General features: G+C 41.5%; 1 protein-coding gene across 3 annotated transcripts in view; it reads left to right on the top strand.

Moving 5' to 3' along the window:
- The first annotated feature begins 904 nt into the window (after positions 1-904).
- The window catches only part of LOC140487047 (semaphorin-4D-like), a 251,700-nt gene continuing 227,281 nt past the window's right edge, over positions 905-25,323 (top strand). For 2 of the 3 annotated variants that reach the window (XM_072586508.1, XM_072586473.1), the window contains exon 1: positions 1,062-1,200. The gene's annotated coding sequence lies outside the window, so the exon portion shown is untranslated. Of the gene's footprint in view, positions 1,201-25,323 lie in introns of all 3 variants that reach the window. The other variant, XM_072586500.1, reaches the window with a different exon arrangement.

The raw sequence follows: 25,323 nt of genomic DNA, 5'->3' as shown, positions 1-25,323 counted from the left end.
TGGTAGTCTCCCCAAATTTCTTTATGCTGTTACTTTTTTTTTGCTCTCTCTGTAAATAATTTAATTGCAATATAGGCCCACACTACTGTTCCCAAATGTTATTTCCTAAAATTGTTTATTTTCAAGAAGCAATGTTTATGAAATAAATTCCTTTCGAGCTGTGTTCCAAAATTACTGTTACAATGTAATTCTTTCATTCTACACAACATAAAGGGCAATAAAATGTTAAAAAAATACCAACGCACGTTTTGAAAGCAACTACAGCAATATTTTGTTTTGCAAGGCCAGTTTCTAACACGTGGTCCAAGTGCTCTGATCTATCGTTCATGAACACAAACAAACATTTTAAGTTTGGTGATGGCCTCGTCCGCTCAGTTGAAATTTATTTCTTGATTTCATAACTGCAATTCTGCTGTGTAACCTAATTTACAAAAATCCTACTGTATACGGTTGCAGCTATCATGTCATTTGTCTGTAGCTGTGAGACCATCGTGATAGAAACCTGGAATCAAATCCCGCCCCAGAGATTTTTTTTATATTTAAGGCTGGAAGCAGAATTTCACACGTGTGTAGTATTGGGCGAACTCTCGCATGTAACAAATGTGAGCAGTATCCAACATGAGTTCAGTATTAGGAAGTGAAAACTACTCATTCCAGCCATTGTTAATGCACTCAATAGGAAACTAAATCAATAATCTAATATTGGCTGGAGATTCCCGAGAATGCTCATCAATCTTTTGCTCCACATTGGCAGATTAAAAAAAAGTATGATGTTTAAAATCAGAGGTCAAAAAACAAACGAAAAGACGAAACTGAAAATAACTCAATCGTGGGTCTTACTGGTTAATAAAATTCTCCGTCGCGTGGTAGGTACACACTTGAAGCAGCAAACATTAACAGGAGTGAAGGGGGTGGAGGGGGAGGTTTGTACAAGAATGCGAAATTGATCAGATCAGCCGTTAAGTGGTAAATCCAGCTGTGGGAGGTCTCCCAGCTGCTTACTTTACCGGTTCTGTGGGAAAGGAGTTGGAGAGGGTGCTGGGGCTGTGGTGAAGGGGCTGCAGGCAGGCAGGCAGGCCAGGCCAGGCGGGACTGAGCTGCAGTGAACCCCAGGCCCAAGCTTGGCCGCCATTCTGCTGCCAGGCGGCTCTGGGACTTGTTGCAAGAGGCAGAGCTGCACGTTTCCTGTACACTGTTCCGGTAAGTCACATATCAGCGCCCGCTTTTTTTAAAAAATAAACATTTCTTTTTTTTAAAAAAAAAACTTTCCCCTGGGGTCGGTGGTTGCAGCACAACTTCAGCTGAGCGGTGGTCCTTTTAAAAATAGTGTCGCTTTCCGAGTAAAGAAAGCTAGTCTCGGTTTGTCTGCAGCCGACTTGAAGTACTTTGCAAAGAGTAACTGCGCTGATTCTCTGCAATGTGGAGTTTGCTGAAATCCTACACGTTTGTTCGCGCACTAAAAAAAAACAAACTTTAAACGCACAGTTACCGATTTGGTTTCAGGACATGCTACATTTTGTGTGCTTGTGTCTTTTGTGGAGATAATTTTGCATTCCACGGTCCTTTTTGATAAACAAAACAGTTGGTCAAACATCAACTTCGTGTTGTTGTTGAGACTCCAGGGTTCAGCTTCTAGGTCTGGCGTATCAGGTATAAACTGAGAATTGAAAGGCTTTATCAGCTGAGTGAGGATGGTTCCACTGTGACCCTGATCCTTACTCATGGTTTTCATTGAAATCATTTCAGAAAAGTAGAAGAACGAGAAAGGTTTTTCGATTCTTCGGAATTGAGACTTATTATTAATTTTCTTTTAAAGATGTTATGTTTAGAAATAGTTGATTCTAATAAACACGTATGGGGTTTATTATTTAAAAAACAATCTGTGCACAGGCATTTACAGTTAACAATATTATAGCTTTTCATTTTTTTCAAGGATTGGGAAGAAACACTTTTTCTCCTTTTTTTTTGATTTTATTTAACTGAAACTAAAACCAAAGAACAGTCCAAGACACGAATTTGTACATTTCACTACGAATAAAATCTGTTTGTGTTTTAGTTTGCCCAGTAGTATTTGCAGTCTTGAGTTACCGAGTCTGTGGGCTGACCCTAAGTGCCTTTCTCTAAATCGATCCATATTGTTCTTCTATGACTACGAATAGTCAGCTTGAATTGTACATCAACAAAGACCGAGGCACAGGAAACTTTGCTGCTTTTCTTGATCTCAGTATTTTATGGGGTTGGTTGGAATCTTAAAGAGTAATGGCAACCCGGGTGGGGGAGGAAGTTAAAATCAGACTGGAAGGTGACCTACTTTGAAACCCTGATTTGTTTCTATCCGTTTTGTTTTATAAAATGACAAAAATAATTCATTCACAGCAATTTACAAATGGTGAGTATTAATACAAATCGAGTGCAAGTGTCATTGGTGAGCTGGTGCAGGGTTCAAGACTATCTTTCAGTTTTTTTTTAAACTATTCAAAATGGTACCAGATTCTGGCACCTGTTAAAGTTTTTCACTGTATTTTACAGTATTTACTAAAATACAGTGAAAAGCTTTTATTCACTGCAAAATACAAGTGGCAATAAATAAATAATTCATTAGTAAATCATTCATTCAATATTCCTGTCCAGGGGTGTAATTAGCATCTTAAAGTTACAAATCTTTTATAAACTTGGATTTATCATTTTTGCATTTCTTCTTTGCAGCTTTAAATGTTAGAAAATCTACTTTGGGTATTAGAATATCTTCAGACTTTACAGACTTACTTGGAATGTTGTTATTGCCAGCCTGGTTTTGTTCTCATCCGTCCAACTCCATCAAATTGAATTGGGTTTAGATGAATTTCATCTGATCTCAAATTATGTAATCCTGCCAATTCCTATTGTATGGTGAAAAATCATGTTAAATTTACCAAATTGCTTAAAACATAACAATAAATATAAGCTGACCAACATTCTGTATTTTTTTTCTATTTTTCCAATATTTCTGTAATGTAACTTGGAAAAGGTTTCTTCATTGCAACTTGCTTGTGATAGCAGTAACAAAATTGGCTGCATCACTTAAGTTTTTGAACCGAAAGCTGATATGATAGAATGTTGTATGCACTGGATATTGTTATATGTAATGTAAATAATCCTATGTTCCTCTGCATTGCATTTTGGAAGTGGCAGCAGTACATTGCAGGCCTCCAAATACATTTCATGGCTGTTGGCCCAAAAATCAGATCCTTTGTCTGCTGTGCTTATGTCCAATGCAAATCTCAAAATTTAACAGCCAGTTCCTTAGAGTGGGTGATTGTGACCTGTTTGTATGTGCCCTAATTACTTATCATTGAGCAGTATCAAGAGCAACACACTGGAGCTCTTACATTTACAAAGCACAAAATTGGTTAAGAATTGAATTGTTGGATGCGGGTCAGTTGTCAGTTGGATGAATAAACTGGAATGTAGCAGGTTCATGCTGTACTTTTTCAACTGAGAGCTAGTTCACTATTGGATTGTAGTATAAATAGATGAAACATCTACAGTACCTTTTGTTGACTTAGAATGTTGAAATTTGACACACTAGGTCATCTTTGCAAATTCCATTCAAAATAAATTGCTATGACAACATGAATGGTGAGCAATGTTATGAGCTGTGACATTGAGGAGGAATATGAACAACAGTTGCATGGTAGAGAGCAGGTGGATGATACTAGGTGGGAAGGTATCCCTCAGTTTGCTTCCAGTGAATGATCATTTGGAAGAGTGTTTAGTGGTGCCAGGCACTAGTACATTTAAGTTCCTGCTCTGACAAAGGGGAAGAAGTATGTGAATACAGAATGAGTGAGTATTATTTTAAATCATTTTTTTAATAACAAATTGGCAAAGTTAGAAAATTGATTTGTGTCTCTGTACCTATGTCATGTATAATACACTGCGTGATGCTTATTTGTTTTCTACCTCGACTGTGGATTTAGTGCGTGTTCAAGGGCAGAGGGTAAACTCAGATTTCAGATACCAAATTAAAATGAATTCTATGTTTTTTTTCAAAAGCCTCACAGTATGAACAATTTTAAGACTTATTTTAATAAAAGCAGAAATTCAGCAGATCTGGCCATATCTGTGGAAAGAGAAACAGCATTTTGAGTTCAAATGACTGCCCTTTAAACACTTTTTTAAAAAAAATTTCGTCTTTGCTTGACTAGCATCTTGAGCTGCTGCTTCATTGTTGATTATCAAAATTCATATAATCTCTCTAAAACTTGTGCTTAATCCTAGCCATTGCAAAATTTGTCCTTTGCAATCTCTTCAATACCTCAAATTCTTTCTCATAATAAACTGGCAAGCACTGCGTAATCTGTATAAATTAAGAACCTCCATCTAACCATCTTCCCTTGATATTCAATACATTGCCATCACTGAATTTCCCGCTACCAACATCTGAGGTTACTATTGGCCAAAAACTGAACTGGACGAGCCAAATAAATACACACACACTTTATCAGGCCATGTACACAGTCCCAAAATAGCTGTCTTCAAATAATTAATCATCTGTACCTTTTTTGAAATAAACTGCTTGCATGTGGTTTGAAAACACCACTGAAGCATAGTTTACTTGTTTGTGAACCAGATCAGTTTTCTGTAAAGTTTTTTTAAAAAACTAGTGTCTTCTTAGTATTCAGGGAGGTTCCCACAATGCAAAGCATGCCTTGTGGGAACCTCTGGAGACTCATTAAATGTTTATGAATAGAGTCGACATTCTGTTTCAGAATTTTTGTGCAGCTATATAGAGTCAGGTGATTTAAATTTTTGTTCTGAATGTTTCTTGTTTAGTAGCAAATCTTGCTCCTGGCCAGGACAGTGAGAAAAATGTCAAGCCTGACTGCCGCATAGTGATTTAGAAGAATGTTGTTCTTGTTCTATGCATGAGGGGACTGTGGTGATGGTGCCTGGAAAATTTCTTTCACACGCCAAATCATTGGCACTGATAGTCCCTGGAATATGTTGCATTTTGACACCATTCAGTACCTACATTTTGAAGTGATTAATTTGTTTTTAATTTATCATCTCTTTTTCTTCTTTACAGTCTCTTCAGTTGTGATGGTGTGGAGTTACAGACCAGTTTTTAGTCTGTCAGTGGTGTGTACAGTGCATTCTGCTTGAACGTGATAGTTGCATTCTTCTGCAACCTCTCACTATTTTTTTAAAAAAATGTGCTTATGGGAGTCCGATATTGAAAATTGCACTGTAGAAATTTGTCATAGAAAGTTGTTATACCCGTTCAGTAGAAAATTTGTTATCTAAACAATGCCCACAACTTGTCAGTTGCATTATAGCCAAATTGCATTGACGAAACATGCATTTATACCAGAACAACTTGTACAAGATGACATGACCTCTGTACAGTACATTCCTTTTGAGGCATGTGACCTTTGCTTGAATTTGAGATTTCCTGTATTAAAGTGTTGTATAAATGCTGAAACTGTTCTTAAAGTCACAAATTGCATCACCTGTGAAAGTGACTGTAAACTATCTCTGCAAGTGCTCATGTTGTTTAATGGGTAGGACTGTGTACCTGGTTTCATTCCTATCTTGTCTCTTTTAACAAAGAATAATTTCTGTGGCCTCTCTTCCAATGCCTCGTCATTTTCTCATTTACCTTATCATCATTCCTAGAAGCATGAGCTTGCATGTGAAAACTGATGACCCCTAACTTCCCACTCATTCGCTGTTGCTAAATTATCATGCTGCTTGTCTGACATCCAGTTCTGGATAAGCAGATCTTTCTAACTAATCTCTCTAACTCGAATCTTGTTTCCTTCTTAAGATATATCTTGGAACTTTGGCACAGTGGCAGAGTCGCTTACAGCGCCAGAGACTGGAGTTTGATTCCACCCTTGGGTGACTGCATGGAGTTCACACATCCTCCCCATATTTGTGTGGGTTTCCTCCTGATGCCCCAATTTTGTATCACTGTCCAAAGATGAGCAAGTTAGGCGGATTGGCCATGCTAAATTACCCATAGTGTCCAGGAATAGTGGAATTATCGCTGGACTGTTAATCCAGAGACCCACACTATGTTCCGGGGGACTCTGGTTGAAATCCCACCATGGCAGATAGAGGCATTTGAATTCAATAATAAAATAAATCTGGAATTAAGGGTCTAATGTTGATCATCAATCAATTATTGATTGTCAAGAGAAACTCATCTAGGTCACTAATGTCCTTGAGGGAAAGAAATTGCTATCCTTACCTGCAAGTGACTCCAGTCCAAAGATGTGCCAGTCAGGTGAATTGGCCATGCTAAATTGTCCATAGTGTTAGGTAAGGGGCAAATGTAGGGGTATGGGTGGGTTGCGCTTCGGCGGGGCGGTGTGGGCTTGTTGGGCGAAGGGCCTGTTTCCACACTGTAAGTAATCTAATCTAATCTAATCGACAATGATGTGGTTGACCCTTCCTTAACTGCATTTAGGGATGGGCAATAAATGCTGGCTCAGTTGGTGACGCCCACATTCCGTTGAATGAATTTTTAAAAAAGACGAAATGGATTAGACATGCAAGGTTATAGGGAAATAATAGAGAAGTGGCTCTGGATGGGATGCTCTTTGGAGGGTCGGTGTTGACTGAATGAGCTGAATAGCTTTTGGGATTCTGAGTTAAGTTTTGAATAGACTGAGGTCCCTGCCTCAAATTCTGTTCCAAAGCTTCTGACTTTTCTTTCCTATCTCTGTGAACTGCCTGATGATGAACCAAGCTGTCAGCGCTCTTGGTCTGGCATTTGACTTGGACTTTAGGAAAGCCTTCAAACTGCACATCGGTGATGTCACTGTGCTTATTTACAATCCATCACTACAAAGACACTTTATTTAGAGTTGCTTGCAAGATTCAACTTGAGAGATTGTATCAAATATAATTTATTTCAACTGCTGTGAACATCTGTAGTGGTCCCTTTTAAAAGGGGTCAATGAAAGTTAGCTGTGGACTTTGGAATTTTTTAAAACCAGGCTTCCTAGAAAATCCTAAGACTGGTTTTACCTGAGAGCCCCTGCTGGGATTGTTTTGATCTGTGACCTCTTGGTAAGGTCTTTGTTTTATCTAGCTGAATTGGAGAAAAGCCTGGTAATAACCAGCTGAGTTGGAGGAAAATGTACCGTGAACAATCTGCCCAGCTGATCACTTCCATTTCTGAAAATTAAAACCCTTCGCATTATTTAATAGTAAAACCTATTTGTTCTTTTAGAAAGTGTGATTGAAAGAACATCCCAGAATTGTTTCCCAAACAAGCAGTGTTCGCAAGACTTGAGATAAGCATGATCAGTGAGTTGATCATTTGTGCCAGATCATCTGAGGAACAAACTCTAGAACAATCCACTATTTAATCTCTTGCTTTCAAGCGTAACCCATTAGCCAAAGTTTATTTCAGAAATCCAATTTCTCTCTCAAGAAATTTCTGTCTCCCTCCCTTGAGCCATGTTTATTTGTGTATTTTGGAATAGTTTAGAGGAATAAAGAAACAATTATATATTACTGATTGCGTGTGTGTGTGTGTGTCACACACACACACACACACGCACACACACCCTTTGGCCCTCGATGGTTGCACAAGATGGCACAACAATCTGAAGCCCGTCTAGCCGAAGCTATCCCATTTACATCCATCTGTTTACTCAGTGACCGCTTACATGCCCTTAAAGTTGACGAGTCTACCACTGTTGCAGGCAGGCTGTTACACGCCCCTACTGCTCTGAGTAAAGAAACACCTCTGACCTCTGTCCTATATCTATCACCTCTCAATTTAAAGCTATGTCCCTTTGTGCTTGTCGTCACCATCCAAGGAAAAAAGGCTCTCACTGTCCATCCTATCTAACCTTCTGATTATCTTGTATGTCTCAATTAAGTCACTTCTCAGCCTGCTTCCCTCTAGCGAAAACAGCCTCCAGTCCTTCAGCCTTTCTTCATAAAACCTTCCCTCCATACCAGGCAACATCCTAGTAAATCTTCTCCGAGCCCTTTCCAAAGCTTCCACGTCCTTCATATAATCCAGAACTGTATACAATACTCCAAGTGCGACTGCACCAGAGTTTTGTACAGCTGCAACATTACCTCATGGCTCCAAAATGCAATCCCTCTGCTAATAAAACTAACATTTCCATATACCTTCTCAACAGCCCTATCAACCTGGGTGGCAACTATCTGGGATCCACGTCCATGGACACCGAGATCTCTCTGCTCATCTACACTCCCAAGAATCTTATCATTAGCCCAGTACTCTGTATTCCTGTCACTCCTTCCAAAGTGAATTGCCTCACACTTTTTCTGCATTAAACTCCATTTGCCATCTGCCCAGCACTGCAGCTTATCTACATCTCTCTGTAACCAACAACATCCTTCAGCACTATCCACAACTGTCATCCGCACATTAACTCACCATCCTTCTATGCGCTCATTCAGGTCATTTATAAAAATGACAACAGCACTGGCCCTAAACCAGATCCTTGCATTACATCACTAGTAACTGAACTCCAGGATGAACATTTCCTATCAATCCCATACTGTCTTCTTTCAGCTAGATAATTTCTGATCCAAACTGCTAAATCACCCTCAATCCCATGCCTCCATATTTTGTGCAATAGCTTACCATATGTTAACCAATTATTGCAACTTTGTTCAAATTATTTTGTTAGACAATTTTAAAAAAAAAATTCATTTCTCTGGGATGTCGGCTTTCGCTGGCCAGCAATTCTTGCCCATCCCTAGTTGCCCTTGAGAAGTGGTGGTGAGCTGCCTTGAACTGCTGTAGACCACTTGCTTTGGGTTGACCCGCAATGCCATTAGAGAGGGAGTTCCAGGATTTTGACCCAGGAACGGTGAATATTTCCAAGTCAGGATGGTGAGTGGCTTGGAAGGGAATTTTGAAGGTGGTGTTCCCATATATCAGCTGCTCTTGTCCTTCTAGACAGAAATGGTTGTGGATTTGGAAGGTGCTGTCTGAAGATTCTTTGAATTTCTACAATGCATCTTGTAGGTAATAGTAGTAGTATGTACTAAGCGTCAAGTATGGAGAGAGTGGATGGAGTGACAATCAAGTGTGCTGGATGGTGTCAAGCTTCTTCAGTGCTGTAGGAGCTGCATCCATCCAGACAAGTGGGGAGTATTCCATCACACTCCTGACTTATGCCTTTTAGATGGTGGACAGGCTTTGGGAAATCTGAAAGTGTGTAACCTGCTGCAGTATTCCTACCCTCTGACTGCTTTTGCAGCCACTGCTTATGTGCTGAGTCCTGTTGAGTTCTGGTCAATGATAACCGCCAGGATGTTGACTGTGTGGGATTCAATGAGGGATTCAACACCATTGAATGTCTAGGGGTGGTGGTTAGATTGTCTCTTATTGGCGATGGTCATAGTCTGGTATTTGTGTGGCATGAATGTTATTTGCCACTTGTTAACTCAAGCCTGGATATTGTCCAGATCTTGTTGCATTTGCACTTGGACTGCTTCAGTATCTGAGGACACATGAATGGCGCTAAATACTGTGCAATCACTGGCAAACATCTCCACTTCTGATCGTATAATGGAGGGAAGGTCATTGATGAAGCAGCTCGAGACGGTATGGCCTAGGCCACTATCCTGTGGGCCTCCTGCAGAGATGTTCTGGAGGTGAGATGACTCACAACCAACAACTATGACTATCTTCCTGTATGTCAGGTATAACTCCAACTGGTGGAGGGTTTGCCTCCAGATTCCCATTGATTGTAGTTTTTTCCGGACTCCTTAATGTCACTTTTGATCGTACGCAGCCTTGATGTCAAGGGCTGCCACTCTTACCTCCCCTCTGGCATTCAGCTGTTTTGTCCATATTGAACCAAGGTTGTAATGAGGTCCGGAACGGAGTGACCCTGGTGGAACCCAAACAGGGTGTCACTCAGCACTAAGTGAGTGCTGTTTGATAGTACTGTTGATGACATCTTCCATCACTTTTTTTATTGATTGAATATAATGGCTTATGCCCGAAACGTCGATTCTCCTGTTCCTTGGATGCTGCCTGACCTACTGCGCTTTTCCAGCAACACATTTCAGCTATAGACTGATGGGGCAGTAATTGGCCAGGTTGGATTTGTCCTGCTTTTCATGTACAGCACATAGTTGGGAAGTTTTCCATATTATTGTTTTTACCTGGCATCTATCCAATGATTGATTGCAGATGCTGGAAACCAGAGTCTAGATTAGAGTGGTGCTGGAAAAGCACAGCAGTTCAGGCAGCATCCAAGGAGCAGTAAAATCGACGTTTCGGGCAAAAGCCCTTCATCAGGAATACAGTATTCCTGATTAAGGGTTTTTGTCCGAAATGTCAATTTTACTGCTACTTTGATAGATGCCAGTGTTGTAACTGTACTGGGACAGCTTGATGAGGGGAGCAGCATGGTCTCGAGCACAAGTCTTCGGTACAATTACAGAATGTTGTCTGGGCCCAAATCCTTTGCAATATCCAGTGTCACCAATCATTTCTTGATACCACATGGAGTGAATGGAATTGGCTGAAGACTGGTATTGATAATGCTGAGGATGACTGGAAGAGGCTGAGATGAATCAGCTACATGGCAATTCTGGCTGAAGATTGCTGTGAAAACTTCAGCATTCTCTTTTGCACTGATGTACTGGGCTCTTTCATCATTGACAATGGGGACATTTTGTGGAGTATCCTCCTGCAGTGAGTTGTTTAATCATCCACCACCATTCATGACTGGATGTGGCAGGACTGCAGAGCTTAGATCTGATCCATTGGTTGTGGGATTACTTAGCTCTCTGTCATGTCCTGTTTGGTGACTTCACCAGATTGACACCTTTTTTTTATATTGAGGTATGCCTGATGCTACTCCTGGCATGTCCTTCTGCACTAGCCACTGAACCAGGGTTGATCCCCTGATTTGATGGTAATGGTTGAGTGAGGGATATGCCAGGCCATGAAGTTACAGATTGTGCTGCTGCTGATGGCCTACAGCACCTCATGAACGCCCATTCTTAAGTTGTTAGAACTATTCGAAGTCTGTCCCTTTTTTAGCAAGTAGTAATGTCATTCAATACAATGGAGATTATTCTCAATGTGCAGGTGAGACTTTGTCTCCACAAAGGCTGTGTGGTGGTCACTCCTCTTACCAATACTGTCATGGACAGATGCATCCGCAGCTGGTAGATAGGTTAGAATGCGATCAAGTATGTTTTTCCCCCTTGGTTTCCCTCCCCACCTGCTGCACACCCAGTCTAGCAGCTATGTCCTTTTAGGACCCAACCAGCTCGATCAGTATGACTGCTGCCGAGCTACTCTTGGTGGACATATCATTCACCCAGAATGCATTCATTTTGTGTCCTTACCATCCTCCCATGCTTCCTCCAAGTGTTGCTAAACATGAAGGAATATTGATTGAGCTGAAGGAGTCAGTACATATAATCAGCAAGAAGTTTCCTTGCCCATGAGCAACCTGAAGCCCTGAGACTTCATTGGATCCGGATCCAATGTTGAGGAATCCTAGGGCAACTTCCTCCCGAATATATTGTTAAGAAATTGGATAGATCTACTTGTTGAAATCTGATGTATTTAATTGGTCAATATGAACTCAATTATTTTCATTTCATGTTGTGACCATGGAATAGTGGGCTTCTAGCAGTGGTACACTCCGCCAGCCTGAAACCTTTTGTCGATTGGTTTGTTGCCTCTAAAACTTCACTATTATAATGCATTCCAGGGTTGACTAAATTCAATCCTCTGTAGACTTAAGGAATTAGACATTGCCTGTGGGATGATTTTAAAGCTCTCCTCTTTTCAAATCCCTCCCTGGTGACACCCTTCCACTATTTTATAATCTCTAGTTCTACCCATTTTAAGATCTTTGGTCTCTTGTGAATCCTGACTTTTAATCATTCCACCTATTGGTGCCTTATCTGTCAAAGCCCTAAGCTCTGACATTCACTCCCTAAATGTCTAACTCCAATCCTCTTTTTTTCTCCTTATGACGCACCTTTTGGAATTTGACTTTTCAGCCAAGCTTTTGGTTATCTGCACATTCTCCCCATGTCTGAGTGGCTTTCTTCCAGGTGCTCCGGTTTCATCTCTCCCTCCCATCTCCGAAAGATGTGCGTTTGGTGGATTGCCAATGCTAGCTTGCCCACAGTGTCCAGGAATGTGCAGGCTAGGTGAATTAGGCATGGGAAATGCAGGGTTACAGGGATGGGATGGGTCTGAAGGATGATCTTCAGAGGATCAGTGCAGTTTCAATTGGCTCTAGAGTCTGCTTCCACACTGTAGATTCTACCTGAAATGATAATCCCCTTCTGTGCAAATTGTCGTTTAGTAACATTCCCCTAAAGTGCCTTTAGGATGCTCTATATCCTGAGGTGTTGTATAAGTTTTATTGTGGAATTAGGATTTTGAATTTCTGTAGTGTTTGTTTTGGTGCTTTGCTACATGTATTAATCATTTTTGAGGAGAAAAACCTGATCTAGACCTCTCTTTCGGATGAATTTTGTGCTCATGAAAGAAGAGGAAATGGAGAAGTGAAATGGTTTATTGTCTTGGCACCTAGTGTTGCCAACAAACATAAGCTTCTGTATTACAAAATAGATGCAGGGTAAAGCTCATTCCATTCTGCTGACAATGTGCTTTATCCCCAACTTCAAAAAGTACATTCTATGATACCACTGCAACATTTCCCACAAAAGCCATCTTTGTGGCTTTTAAGAAACAGTGCCAATTTTTGCTGAACTTGGGACAATTTTTATCCTGTTGGCTTGTATTCATTTGGATCTAGATTGAGGCTTTCCAAGCTCCTAGCAAATGAGCTTAGTAACTGCTGAGAAGGATTCTAGGAGGAGTCATCTTAGTCACTGCAACCAAGGGGGGAGTGCAGAAGAAGTGGTGTCAGTGAACTGTGTGAGGGCATCCAACTGAGGGTGCTGCTGAGAAAGATTCTGGAAGGAGTCATCTCCGTCACTGCCCAGGATGAAATAAAAGGAAGGCAAACTATCGCAGAACAGCCATTTTTAGGAGTGCAGCTTGAATATCATAAGGCAGTACAGCCTTTTGGCTGTCGATGTTGTGCTGGTCTTTTATCCTGCTCTTAAGATCAGCCCAATCTACATATCCTTTTATTGTATTGACTTTCATGTGCCTATCAAGAGTCGCTCAAATGTCTATAATGTAGCTGACTCTACTACCACCGCTGGCAATGCCTTCCATGCACCTATCACTGAGTAAAGAACCGACCTCTGACATCTCTCATCAACCTTCCTCCAGTTAGCTTAAAGTTATGTCCCCTTTGTGATAGATATTGCCGCTATGGGAAAAAGTCTTGATGCCTCTCAACATCTTGTACGCCTCTATCAAGTCAAACTGTGGTGCTGGAAAAGCACAGCCAGTCAGGCAGCATCCGAGGGGCAGGAGAGTTGACCTCTATCAAGTCACCTTTCATCCTTCTTCGCTCCAGTGAGAAAAGCCCTAGATCCCTCAGCCTTTCTTCATAAGAAATACCCTCCATATCCAGGCAGCATCCTAGTAAGTCTCCTCTGCACCCCCTCTAAAGCTTCCACCTCTTTCCTTTAATGAGGTGACCAGACTGAACACAATATTCCAAATGTAGTCTAAACAGGACTCGATAGAGTTGCAGCATAACCTCATGGCTATTAAACTCCATTCCCCGGCTAATGAAAGCCAACACACCATATGCCTCCTCAACAACCCTATCAGCCTGGGTGGCAACTTTTGAGGGATCTATGGTAATGAACCCCAAGATCCCTTTGTACCTCTATGCTGCTATGAATCCTGCCCTTTAACCTTGTATTCTGCATTCACATTTGACCTTCCAAAGTGAATGACTTCACAGTTTTCTGGGTTGAACTCCATCTGCCACTTCTTAGTCCAGTTCTGCATTCTGTCAATGTCTCGTTGCAACCTACAACAGCACTCCACATTATCCACAACTCCTCCAACTCCTTTTACTAATCCACCCTTCCACTTTCTCATCCAAGTCATTTATAAAAATCATAAAGTGCAGAGGTCCCAGAACCAATCCCTGTGGAACACCACTGGTCACTGAGCTCCAGGCTGCATACATTCCATCTACGACCACCCTTTGTCTTCCATGGGCCAGCCAATTCTGTATCCATTGTGTCGGGTTTCCCTGTATCATATTGTCTCTTTATTTTCTGAATGAGCCTACCATGGGGAACCTTATCAAATGCCTTGCTAAAATCCATGTACACCACATCCACTGCTCTATCTTCATGTTTTGTCACATCCTCAAAGAACTCAGTAAGGTTTATGAGGCATGATCTGCCCTCGCCAAGCCATGCTGACTACCTCTAATCAAACTAAGGATTTATGAATACTTGGAAAACCAATCTCTCAGAATCCTCTCCAACACTTTGCCCACCACGGATGTTAGACTGACAGGTCTGCATTTCCCAGGATTTTCCCTATTCCTTTTCTTGAACAAGGGAATAACATTTGCCACCCTCCAATCATCTGGCACTGCTCCAGTAGACAGTGAGGATGCAAAGATCATTGCCGATGGTACAGCAATCTCTTTCCCTCACTTCCTCCAGTAATCTGGGGTTTATCCTTTCTGGCCCAGAGGATTTATCTATCCTTACATTTTCAAAATTTTCAGTACATCCTCCTTCCTAATATCAGTCTGCTTCATGGTGTCCTCCCAAATGGCAAGATCTCTGTCAATGAATACTGAAGCAAAGTATTCATTAAGGACCTTCCCCACCTCCTCCAACTCCAGACGCAAGTTCCCTCTACCCTCATTCTGGCCATCCTCTTGTTCCTTACCTTAGTATAGAATGCCTTGGGGTTTTCCTTAATCCTACCCGCTAAAGTCTTTTCATACCCCCATCTAGTCTCCTAAGTCCATTCTTCAGTTTCCACCTGGCTTCCTTGTAACCCTATAGAGCCCTGTCTGACTCTTGCTGCTTCAACCTTAAGTAGCTTCCTTCTTCATCTTGACTAGATGTTCCACCTCCCCTGTCGTCCAAGTTTTTTTTTTCAACCTAACACCCCCTTCCTTCCCTCAGTGGGACAAATCCTAAACAACCTCCACATTTCTGTTGTGCATTTCCATGAGAACATATGTTCCCAATTTAGGTGCCCCAGTTCCTGCTAAATATTTTCCCTCCCCCCAGTTAAATACTTTTCCATAACGTCTGCTCCTATCCCTCTGCATGAGTATGTTAAAGGTCATAGAGTTATGATCATTATCACTTAAATGCTCTCCCACTGAGCGGTCTGACACATGGTATTGTTCATTGCCTAGCACCAAATCCAAAAATAAGAGTGTACAGGAGGAGGAGATTTGGTCCATTTATGTCTGTGTTGCCTCATAGAAAAAGTTTAAAGTTCAACACAGTTTCCTGCTCTTTCCCCAGTTGAATAATTTGTCCAACTTTCAACAACTTTTGCCCCATTCTCCCACTTTCTCCCTGTAACCTTTTTATCTCGAACCTATCGATTTCTGTCTTAAGTGTATGCCATGACCTGGCCGCCACAGCCTTCTGTGGCAGTGAATTCCATAGTGAATATGGAAACAGTGAACTCTGTTTGGAGAAGTTTCTCCTCATCTCTGTTCTAAAAGGTCTTCCTTTTTTACTCTAAAGGCTATCCTTGTCTCTCCTACCATTGGAAAGATCTTCCCAACATCCAGTCTGTCTACGCCATTCAGTATTCTGTAAGTTTCAGTTAGATTTCCCCCTTCATCCTAAACTTCGAGTATAGACCCAGAGTCTTCACACGTTCCTCATATGTTAAGCTTTTCATTCCTGGGACCACTCTTGTGAACATCCTCTGAACCTGCTCCAGGGCCAGCACATCCTTCCTGAGTTATGGGGCCTAAAACTGTGCACAATACTCCAAATGTGCTCTGGCAAGAGCTTTATAGAGCCTCCAGTGCATGCCAGCTTTTATGTTCAAGTCCTGTCAAAATAAATACCATTGTTGCATTTGCCTTTTTAACTACTGACTCAAACTGCAAGTTTATCTTGAGAGAATCCTGGACTAAAACTCCAAGTGTTTTTGCACTTTAGACTTCTGAAATTTCTCCCCATTTAGAAATAGTCCATGCCTCTATTCTTCCTACCAAGTTGCATGACCTCCCACTTTCCCATGTTGTACTACTCCATGTGCTACTTCTTTGCTCACTCTTCTAATCTGTCCAAATCCTTCACCGCCGCCTCCTCAATACTACCTGTCCCTCTACCTATCTTTGTATCATGTGAAAACTTAGCCAGATTGCCCTCAGTTCCTTGATGTAGCTCATTATTGTATAAAGTGAAAAGTTGTGGTCCCAATACTGAACCTTGCAGAACACCACTTGTCACTGGCTACCATCCTGAGAAAGACCGTTTTATACCCACTCTTTTTGCTTTCTGCCAGTCAGCCAAGTAGTACCTTGCCTCTTAACACCATAGACCATTATCTTACTCACTAGCTTCCTGTGTGGCACCTTGTCAAAGGCCTTCTTGAAGTCTGGGTAGATAACATTCATTGTCCCTCCTTGTTCTAATCTGCTTGTTACTTCTTCAAAGAACTCTAACAGATTAGTCAGGCACACCCTCCCTTTGATGAAACCATACTGACTTTGCCCTATTTTATCATTACACTTCCAAGTATTCAGAAATCTCATCCTTCACAATAGATCCAGGATTTTATCCACAACAAAGGTTAAGCAAATCAGTCTGCAATTTTCAGTTTTTTGCCATACTCCCTTTTCAAACCGGGGTGTAACGTTACCAATTTTCCAGTCCGCTGGGACCCTGCCTGACTTTAGCGATTCTTGAACGATCACCAATAACTCCTCTGCTATCTCTTCAGCTATCTCCCTTAGAACTTTGGGGTGTAGTCCATCTGGTCCAGGTGATTTATCAATCTACAGGCCATCCAGATTTTCTACTGCCTTCTCCTTTAGTGATGGCCACCATGCTCTGCTCAGCCCCTGACTCTTCTTGAATCTTTTTGGTTATTACTTATCTTAAAACATGAAGACTGACATGAAGTAATTATTCAGTTCCTCAGCCATTTCCTTATTCCCCACTACTGTCTCTCAAATCAATTTCCAGTAGTCCAGTATCCACTTTATTTTTTTCTCCTTTTATTATAAAGAAACTCTTGTAGTCTTCCTTTTATATTACTGGCCAGCTTACCCTCCTATTTAAGCTTCTTCCTCCATTTTTTTTTGGTCTTTGTAAGCTTCACAATCCTTGGGTTTCCCACTGTCCTTCACCACATTTATATGCTTTCTCTTTTTTTGCTTTTATGCTATCCCTGACTGACTTAGTCAGCCATGGTTACCTCATCCTCCCTGTACCTTGTTTAGTTTTCCTCAGGAAGAATCTTTGCTGTGTCTCCTGAATTGCTCCCAGAAACTCCTGCCATTGTTGTTCCACTGTCTTTCCTGGTCGGCTCCCCTTCCCTCCCAGTCAGTTCTACCCAGCTCCTCCCTCATGCCTCTGTAGTTGTCTTTATTCAGCTGTAATACTGTGACCGCTGATTCTATCTTCTCCCTCTTGAATTTACTCTGTAGTTTAATCCATATTATGATCACTGCCTCATTAGGGCTCCTTCATCTAAACTCCCTTATCAAGCCTCCCTCATTGCACAACGCTAAATCCAATATTGCCTAGTAATCCCAAGTGGGCTCCACTATAAGCTGCTCCAAAAAAGCCATCTTGTAGACATTCCACAAATTCCTTTTCTTGTGAACCACTACCAACCTGATTTACCCAATCCACCCGCTTATTGAAGTCCCTCCATGCTTACTAACTTTGCCTTTTCTACATGTTTTCTATTCTTTGTGGTTGAAGTGCTGCTGGAGACTGAAGCGTAGGCTTTGTGTGGAGGGCGAGCAGCAGTGAGGTAAGACAGTTGAAGGAGGAGCAAACTACTGTAGCTGCTGAAGATGTGAGGGTAAAAGAGAAGTGGAAGGAAGTTTAACAGAAGTCACAGGTAGTAGGTGAGCGACTGTTGTTTCTTCTCTCAATTTTTCTTCGCTTTGCTACTGTTGTAAGCATAAGGGTTACGCCCTGGCAGGAGATCCCAGACCCATATTATATTCCTTCTGTGCGATGTGGGAATTCAGGGACTGTTCCAGTGTCCATGACTCCTTCACGTGCAGGAAGTGTGTGCAGCTCCAGCTCCTGTTTGACCGCTCTGGAGCTGCTGTTGGACTCGCTTTGGAGCATCCACGAGGCTGAGGGAAGTGTGGATAGCATGTTCAGTCAGTTGGTCACACCTCCGATTTAAAAATTCCTGAGGAAGAAAGGGAATGGGTGACCGATAGTCACAGGATGTTTAGGAAGGCGGTGCAGGGTTCCCTGCAGTCATCTCCCTCCAAAACAGGTATACTGCTGGGGGAGATGGCTCACCAGGTTCATGGTACCATGGCTGCGTCTGCTGCATAGCAGGACAGGGGATTCAATTGTCAGGGGAATAGATAATTGTTTCTGCGGCCACAAGCAAGAGTCCAGGAGCATATGTTGCCATTAAGTTCTTTTTTCCCTGAGATTCTTACACACTTGATGCAACTGCAATACACTAACCTTTGTGAACAAGCAAAATTTTATTAAGTACGGTACAAGCTTTCTGGAGGAACCTTTAACACACACCTCTCAGGGCTTATGGAGTTGTCAAAGCTCTTTCTGAACAAAGTACACAGTCCTTCCTTTATACAAAATCTTTACATTCAGTAATGTCCACAAGACAACCCCCAGTCACTCCCTCACGGTCACATGCCACTCAAGACACAATGCAGTGACCACATCATCTCCAGAAACAACGTAATGCAAATCATCTCTTATGATCTGGTGTGAACGGTATTTTTTTTTTGTAACCAATTGGTGATCAAATTCCAACTGCAATGCTCCTATTCATTTCTGAATAGGGGATGAAAATGGAAATAGTAGGAGATGACAACGTAAATGTCTCTGAACTTGCAAGGAAATGGCCATGTAAATGACTCTGAATAATAGATGATGTAAATTTCTTACAATCTATCTGTAAGTCAGCAGCATCCCACCCTAGCCTCTGGACACCCAATTTCCTTCATGTCAGCAGAGCAATTAACTCTTTAATATCACATTGCTTCCCTGGTGCAAGGGTCAAGAATGTCTCTAAGCAGCTGCAGAACATTCTGGGGGGGGGCGGTGTTGAACAGCCAGCTGTCGTGCATATAGGCACCAACGATATGAGGCCTGCAGTGGCTAGGACAAACTGGCCAAGAATACTTGAGGGATTGGCAGTGGATAGGCAATGGCAGATATATGGATGAACTTCAACAATTGTACATCCCTGAGGTAAAAACAATGACTGCAGATGCTGGAAACCAGATTCTGGATTAGTGGTGCTGGAAGAGCACAGCAGTTCAGGCAGCATCCAAGTAGCTTCGAAATCGACGTTTCGGGCAAAAGCCCTTCATCAGGAATTGTACATCCCTGTCTGATATAAGAGGAAAACAGGGAGGATGGCTCAACTGTAGCTAAGAAGGGAAATCGGGGATCATGCTAAAGCCAAAGAGGAGGCATACAAATTGGCAAAAAAGCAGGAAACCCAAGGACTAGGAGAAATTTAAAATTCAGCAGAGGAGGGCAAAAGGTTTAATTTGGACAGGGAAAATAGAATATGGAAGTAAGCTTGCAGAAAACATAAAAACTGGCTGCAGAAGCTTCTATAGATATGTGAAGAGAATAAGACTGGTGAAGACAAATGCAAGTCTCTTGCAGTTAGAATCAGGTGAATTCACAATGAACAGCAAAGATGGCAGACCAGTTGAACAAATACCTTGGATCTGTCTTCACTAAGAAGGACCTAAGTAACCTTCAGGAAATGCTAGGGGACAGGGGTCAAGCATGAAGGAGAAACTGAAGGGAATCCATATTAGTCAGGAAATGATATTGGGGGGAATTCATGGAATTAAAACCCAATAAGTCCCCGGGACCTGATGTGCTGCATCCCAGAGTACTTGAGGAAATAGCATTCTGTGGACTCTAGAAGTGTTCCAATGGATTGGAGGGTAGTTAATATAACCCTACTCTATTTTTTTTTAAAAAAAGAAGAGGAGGGCGAGCGAAAATGGGGATTTACAGGCCGGTTAGGCTGATGTCAGTGGTGGACAAAATGCTGGGTAGTCAAATCATCAAGGATCTAATAACTAAGCATTTGGAAAATGATGACTGAATCGGTCCAAGTCAGCATGGCTTCACGGAAGGGAAATCCTGCTTGACAAATCTTCTGGAATTTTTTGATGTGACTAGTAGTGTTGATAGTGGGGAATCAGTCCATGTTTTGTATCTGGACTTCCAAAAGGCTTTTGATGAGCTTTCACACAAGAAATTAGTAAGCAGAAGTAAAGCTTGTAGAATTGGAGGTAATGTATTGACATGGATGGAGAAGTGGTTGGCAGACAGTTGGAATAAATGGGTCCTTTTCAGAGTGGCAGGCAGCGACGCGTGGAGTGCTGCAGGGTTCAGTGGTGGGACCTCAGGTGTTCACAATGTCTATTAATGATTTGGACAAAGAAATTGAATGCCATATTTGCAGGTAACACTAAGCTGGGTGACAATGTGTGCTGTGAGGAGGATGCTAAGAGGCTTCAGGATGTCTTGGGCAGACTGGCAAAATACTTGGTAAGTGCAATATAATGTGGATAAATGTGAGGTTATCCACTTTGGTTGAAAAACCAGGAAGGCAAATTCTTATCTGAATGGTGACTTTGGGAAAAGATCAGGAGCAACGAGACATGGGTGGCATGGTGGAACAGTAGCTGATGGTTGGCACGCAGGTACAGCAGGCAGTGAGGAAAGCTAATGGTGTGCTGGCCTTCATAGTGAGAGGATTTGAGTATCAGAGTAAAGATATCTTGTTACAGTTATGCAGGGCCTTGGTGAGGATACACTTAAAGTATTGGTGTGGTTTTGGTCTCATAGTCTGAAGAAGGACACTCTTGCTACTGAGGGAGACCTGTGAAGGTTCACCAGATTCATTCGTGTGATGGCAGGACTGACATATGAGGAAAGACTGGGTTGACTGGGCTTGTATTTGCTGGAATTCAGAAGAATGAGGGGGATCTCATAGAAACATATATAATCCTAGTGGAACTGGACAGGCCAAATGAGGGAAGAATATTCCCTATCTTTGGGAAGTCCAGAACAAGGGGTCACAGTCTCCGAATAAGAGGTAAGCCTTTCAGGAGTGAGATGAGGAAGAATTTCTTCACTCAGAAAATTGTTAACCTGGAGAATTCTCTATCACAGGAAGCTGTTGGAGCTAGTTCATTAGAATATATTCAAGAGGGAGCTAAACGTGGCCCTTGTGGTTCAAGGTATTGAGGCATATTGGGAGAGGGCTGGAGTAGGATACTGAGATCAACCATGATTGTATTGAATGGTAGTGCAGGCTTAAAGGGCCAAATAGCCCAATCCTGCATCTATTTTCTAATTGTATGTATTTTGTCTGTCTCAGCTCAAATATAGATTCAAAAAGCATATTTAATTTCTTCTGCCTCTTGTAAATTTAATTTCTGGATATATTAAATATGGCAATGATGGCCCACTTGTTGTTTTCTATCTATCTAATATGGGAGAAAGTGAGGACTGCAGATGCTGGAGATCAGAGCTGAAAATGTGTTGCTGGAAAAGCGCAGCAGGTCAGGCAGCATCCAAGGAGCAGGAGAATCGACCCTTATGCCCGAAATGTCGATTCTCCTGCTCCTTGGATGCTGCCTGACCTGCGCTTTTCCAGCAACACATTTTCAGCAGTATCTATCTAATATGGCTTAGTTAGGAATAACTGACTTAAGAATTGGTTTATTTTGGCAATGTGAAGGCTCCAGTAATAAGTTTACAAAGTTTATGGTAGAAAGAGTCCTTTTCCATTTTCCCATTTTGTATAAATGGACAGAGTAAGGAAGCTGGCAGATTTGATGAGATCTGTCACAATCTTTACAAAGCAGACTACATTTTAAATAAATTTGTCAGGAATTGTATGAGAGAACTTGATACATGTGTTGTGTAATGAAATTAGGAATGGACTTGCCTGGAATTTTGCTTTAAATTAAAGAGTATTGAGTTTAAAAGAAAGTATTTGTTTGGATTAGTAAATTGTGGAATGTTAAAGATATGTACTTTTTAAAATGTTAATATCAATACTATCAGAGATTTTGAACAATGGAGTACATGTGTTGCTATCCTACCAGCTTCTGGCATAATTACTTGATCAGAAATTATTACTTGCATGATATGTACTTAACTGTTTTTTATTAAATGGAGATTATATTTTTACATTAAGACCCCATTTCACATTTCAGGTTTACTAAATAATGTGCAGATGTATGAAATTATATCAGAAATAAATAATTTATATGATGCCTACTTAGTTTTTTTTTGGTGTAGACTGAATTATTTGAAAAAGCAAAGGTTGTTATCGTGGTGGTGTTTTGAAAGCAAAACCAGCTGACACCAGCAACAAGGTGATGTTTGTTCATGGATGTTGGTCAGATCATCAAGTGAGCTCATTGTTCTTACTATGCTGCCACGTCTTGGTTTAATATCTCATCCGAGGTATCTCGCTTTTGATTACCCTTTTTTCTACTCTAATAACCTCCAAATCTCTCACTGGAACTTGAGCCTTCTGACTCATAAGGGAAAAATATTGTTGACTGAGCCAAGCTGAAAATACAGCTGTAACTTTCGAGCGGAAACTTAAATAAAACAATGTTTCAGACTTTCAGCATCGGTAGTTCAAAGACTAAGTGTTGGAGAGGTTCAACAGGTCTGGCAGCATCTGCGGAGCAAGGAGCAGAGTTCATGTTTGAAGTCCAGTGATCCTTTGTCAGAACCATTTTGAAGAGGTCATACTGGGTTGGGAGTGCTGACTCTGTTTCTATCTCTGCAGATGCTGCAGGACCTGCTGAGTTTCTCCAGCACTTTGTTTTTGTTTCAGCACACAAACTTCACCTGGCCTTGTATTTCCATGGTTGTAGTGTTTAGCCAGACTGCTGTTTGGCTGAATCCTGAATATGGGGCTGATGGCCTTCACATATTACAACACCTCTTTAAGACCGTTCATCCCCTCTTAAAGGGACATTGCATTCATTAGAAGGAAGCTGATGCTGATTGCCTTTTGTGGAAGTGGTTGAGAATAGAAGTAAAGGAACAGAATTGAGAGCGAATTTGCAAGGTTTTTTTCGTTTATTCACTGTTGGGACGTAGACCTCGCTGGCTGGGCCTAGTTGCTGTTGAGAAGATGGTGGTGAGCTGGTCCCATGCTTCAATGCCCAAAGCTAGATTTGAAATGCTTTCAACCTTAGTTGGTTCCACTTTGCAGACCGGCAGAACATGTCCATGAAAGTGGGAAGAATTCTGTCACACTCGTGATTTGTGCTTTATTGTTGTTGGATACAGCGTAGCAGGCCTTAACCCAGAAGGAAAGAAGCACAGTTCCTGTTGGGAGTGGCGGGGCTTCCATTGGAACATCCCAAGGAAAAAAAGGAAGCATGTGAGCCAGGAAAGTCAGGTCCCAAAAACTGGCAGGAATGTTAAAATAACTTCAAAAACCTTAAGCAGGTGGTCAAGGTCAGTGAATGTGTGTTCAAATGACATCTGTCAACTCAGTATGCCGTCATTTCCTGTTGCTCAATCACCTACACCCCAATCAGTAATATCGCTCTGGCCAAAAAAACCATAAAAAAGGAACAGGAATGGGCCTTTTGGCACCTGGAGCCAACTCTGCCATTTCACTGGGATCATGGCTGATCTGATATTCCACACCTTCTGGATTAGTGGTGCTGGAAGAGCACAGCAGTTCAGGCAGCATCCAAGGAGCTGATATTCCACACGTCCACTTTCCTGTTCTTTCCCTATAATACTGGATTCAAGAAAATTCACGTGCTCCACCCCATTTTGAATTGAATTTCAATGAATCCTTGTTCCTTCATGTCTATAAAATCATGAGGGTTATGTATAAAAAGGGTTAATAGGTGTCTTTTCCCTCAGATGGGCTATTTCAAGAGAAGGGAGCAAATTTTTATGGTGAGAGAAGAGAGATTTTTAAAAAAGACTTGGGGAAATGTTTTTTACACAGGGTGGTTTGCATGTGGAATGAACTTCCTGAAGAATTGGTGGATGTGTTCAAGGTTACAATGTTTAAATGAAATTTGGATCAGTACATGAATAGGGAAGGTTTGAAGGGATATGGGTCAGGCAGGTGGGATTAGTTTAGTTTGGGATTATGTTCGGCCATAACTGGTTGGAACGAAGGGTCTGTTTCTGTGCTGTCTGACTTTGACTGGATGGCTGTATCTGAAGTGTTCAAAGTTTGTTAATTTAGAAGCAACCTCAATATTCGCCTTAATCTAACATTTTATTTTGAAATGGGCCTGTAGTAGTCATAATTATTCTCTATTAGAGTGGTGCTGGAAAAGCACAGCAGTTCAGGCAGCATCCGAGGAGCAGGAAAATCAATGTTTCAGGCAAAAGCCCTTCATCCGGACTGAAGACCCTGGAGGCTCCCTGTCTTCAGTCCTGATGAAGGGCTTTTGCCTGAAACATTGATTTTTCTGCTCCTCGGATGCTGCCTGAACTGCTGTGCTTTTCCAGCACCACTCTAATCCAGAATCTGGTTTCCAGCATCTGCAATCATTGTTTTTACCTCCATAATTATTCTCTATTCCAGACAAAAAAATTGATCTCCTTGCAATAATTCATCATTTGCCTTATTAAAAATGTTGTTGACCTTCTTTACTGGCTTGCATCACCAATGGAGAAGTGCATGAAGAAGACTGATGAACCAACTACACCAGGGCTCAGTGCTAGCCCTAAACCTGTTCAACGTGTGTGTGTGTGTGTGTGTGTGTGTGTGTGTATATATAAATCATCTGCAAGTTCATCTACACTCGTGACATCTGTTGTGCCACCTTAACAAAGATGTTACAAAATTGACGGAAGATTGCAATATATGGTGTTTCATGTGGAACCCATCTAAGAGCATTTCCAGTGTATTCCACCTCCCTGATAACACTTTCAAAGAAGTATTGTGTATTTACGTTAGCTGGAAACTAAAGTATGATCCCAATGCAATAACCTTAGAAACTAGATCAGAAATGCCCAGATCAATGCTTGAAGAAAACAGCAAATATCAAAACCAAAAATATCTCTGCAACCAAACCTTCTGGAGTACTGGCTGCCATAGCGCACAAATGTCAGCATCTCATTCTCCATTCATAGCCTGTCATACTTTGCAGCAGATTGCTGTGCATCTCACTGCTGAAGGGCATTTCTCTTTGATTCATTCACGAGATGTGG

Source organism: Chiloscyllium punctatum, chromosome 2, assembly GCF_047496795.1.
Source record: "Chiloscyllium punctatum isolate Juve2018m chromosome 2, sChiPun1.3, whole genome shotgun sequence".
Classification (NCBI taxonomy): domain Eukaryota; kingdom Metazoa; phylum Chordata; class Chondrichthyes; order Orectolobiformes; family Hemiscylliidae; genus Chiloscyllium; species Chiloscyllium punctatum.
This window is presented reverse-complemented; position numbering and strand designations above follow the sequence as displayed.